This window comes from Triticum urartu, unplaced genomic scaffold, assembly GCF_056163025.1.
Source record: "Triticum urartu cultivar PI428250 unplaced genomic scaffold, HENAU_Tu73 scaffold2, whole genome shotgun sequence".
Taxonomy (NCBI): domain Eukaryota; kingdom Viridiplantae; phylum Streptophyta; class Magnoliopsida; order Poales; family Poaceae; genus Triticum; species Triticum urartu.
In genome coordinates, this window is record NW_028260368.1 from 7,414,172 (window position 1) to 7,417,521 (window position 3,350).

The window sequence follows — 3,350 nt, forward strand, 5'->3', positions numbered from 1 at the left end:
TAGCAAGATAGTAATTACGACCCAAGAAGTGATGAGTACTTGGGCATGAATTTGGAAACCTCCTATTTGCCAATAGAAGTGTTGGCCTACTTCTACACCCGATATATCGTATAACCCCTTGAGTGTTTTAATGGAACAAGGTATAATATTCATATTGTCCTCTGATAAAAATTGAACTTCAAAAAAGGAATTCTTTTGATTCAACCATCTCTTTCTCAACTCAGCAACTTGAAGTATTAATCTTATATTTAGGATACCAAGAAAGCACATCAGATCATAATATATATCAATACCCTCTAATATATATCAATATTCCCCTTCTTTTTTCTATGCAAAAAAATTCTATGCAAAAAAAAAAGATATAGTAAAGTAAGTGATTCCATAAATTTACGCAGTTGCCCAAGAATTCACTATATATTCTTAATCAACGATTTCTTATATAGAGAGAACGGCCCTCACAAATTGAAAATACTAATTTGTTAAGAATCAATCGAATTGAAGTCATAGTGTCATCGTTGGCTGGAATCGATATATTCGCGAGATCCGGGTCACAATTTGTATCGACTAAAGAAATAGTAGGAATCCCCAAAATGGCACATTCCCGAAGAGCTATATACTCTTTTTGCTGATCAAGGACGATCACAATGTCTGGCAATCTCGTCATATATTTGATCCCGCCGAGATACCTTTGCAAAGTAGATAATTTTCTCTTCAAGATTGCCACATCTCTTTTTGGGAGATGGTGGAATTTTCCCATTTTTTCTTCTGCTCTTAAGTCTCTAAATTGAGAAAGTCTAGTTTTCGTAATCGACCAATTCGTTAACATACCACTGAACCACTTTTTATTAACATAATGACAACGAGCCCTTATTGCAGCTGATGCTACTAAATCTGTTGCTCTTTTTTTGGTACCAACAATTAAGAAACTTTTTCCCTGACTTGCTGCATCAAAAACTAAATCACAAGCTTCTGATAAAAAACGAGCCGTTCTAGCGAGATTTATAATATGAGTACCTTTACGCTTTGCCGAAATGTAAGGGGCCATTTTAGGATTCCATTTCTTAATACCATGACCAAAATGAACTCCTGCTTCTATCATCTCTTTCAAATTAATGTTCCAATATCTTCTTGTCATTTTTTCCACACTTCCTTTTTTTTAATCCTACCATTCCATTACGGAATTTAGTTCTTTTTGAAGATTAAGAAAGATCCGAAATAGCTTGAAATAAATAATAATTGTTCCGAGAGAACCTTGTACTAAGATAAGAGTTGGCCATTGATACATGGTATAAACATAACCACCTTAATGAATTAACTGACTTGTTTTACTTATTAAAATAAAAATCTTAAAAATCTAAAATTTGACCTGTTAGTGTTCTAAGTTCAAAAGTCTAGTAAAGTAAAAAATATTTTTATGGGGGTTCTTATGTCTCATAAAAATTGTTTGTTACGTCAGAATCTGAAGAAACTAATTCTGTATGGAGAAACAAAAAATCTCTCATTTCCGACGCGAATAGATTTTTTTTTTTTATTTCGAAATAAAGGTTCTTGTCTTGTGGGGAACGATGCACAAATTTTTGGAATCCGGTACCAACAGGTATAATCCCCCCCAGAACTACGTTTTCTTTCAAGCCTTTCAACCAATCAATGCGACCTCGTAGGGCAGCTTTTGCTAAAACTCGAGCAGTTTCTTGAAAACTTGCTTCAGATATGAAACTTTGGGTATTCAGGGAAGCCCTTGTTATTCCCAATAAGATTGCCCGATAATAGATCGATTCATCCAAAGCTCGTCCTGCTCGTTCCGCTCGCAATAGTCCCGATTAATTCCCCAGGCGAAAAAACATTAGACATTCCATCTTCGGAAACCCGCACTTTTGATGTTACTTGGCGTATAATAATCTCTATATGTCTATTATGGATCTGTACCCCTTGGGATCGATAAACCTTTTGGATTTTATTAACCAAAGAGATACGACTTTGGGCTATGGTTAGCTCAGCTCCAATCAAGAATCCCCAAGGGACCCCAAGAATTCTTGGTATACGCTCATTCCAATCCTCAATTCTCCTTTCGAGATTCGGGGATAATGAATCAATTGAACGCGCTTCAAAGATTTGTTCCACTTTTGGAAGACCTTGCGTTATGTCACTAGATCTCGATTTTTCATATATAAACGTAACTAACCTATCTCCCTTGTAAAGGATTTCTCCATAATGACCATTAACAGTTGCTCCTGTAGTGGCCAAATAAGGTTTAGCTGCTCTTATAACAAAGGAATTCATATTTACAATGAAAATTTGACCGGATTTTTTTATGTGCGATTTAAATAGACATACATTTTCACAAATAAATTGTCCAAGGTGAATTATTGCCAATGTCTCTTCCCAAGAATCATGATGGACAAAGTGACAATTCAAAAGGAATGGATCCAACATTATGTTACTATCGAAATTAGAAATCCTTTTATTTTCATCTATTAAAGAGTATTTAAGTTCTTGAAGTACTTGGAAGGTTTGTTTTAAATTGTCAACGAACAAATATTTTTTTAACAGGATTTTATTATGCGTTAGTAAATAGTAAGATGAAGAAAAATGCGATATACTAGCTACAATAGCGCCTAAGGGCCCAAAAATTTCTCGAATAGGAATTCTAGGATTCCATTCTTTTATCGCATTGGGATGTTTTGAATTCTTGAATAAACCAATTCGAGAACAGTTGGATGCCGACAAAATCATCAAAGAGTGGTATTCTTTATTTCGATTCAACAAAGTGCCAATAGCTTCTGGATGTTGGCTAAGTGATTCAATCTTCGCCTTGGAATAAAAAGAATTGATATTGGCGCGATCTAACCTATTATGGGGAATCGGTCCTGCACTTGTCCTACCATACCTTTTTCGTGTATACGAAATAGTGGACTTGACTAACTCAATTCTTAGGAAATCGCGAATAAGATCATTTGCTCTTACCTCAACAAGGGAAGCACCAGCCTTTTCTTTTTCTTCTTGTTCCCAATTCACTACTAAGCAAGTTCTAACAAATTGACTATTTGTGTGATAAATTCTTTGAGTTAACTTGCTATTTTCATGAGAAATAAAATTGACAAGTCGAATTTGGAGATTATTTTCTTCTTGCAAGAGATCCTGCGGGAAAAGTGTTGCTAAATTTCTTCCTTCGTCCATTTCATATGCCACTGTAGGGCGAACGGAAACAAAATACTTTTCCTTGCTCTTGAGAATTTTTTTCCGTTGAACATAGACCCAATTTTTCCTTTTTTTTGATTCCTTAGAATCTTTTTTTTGTCTTTCTGGCGGTATCAAACAGCCACCTAATATCTTATCCGCCTCTTCAGGAA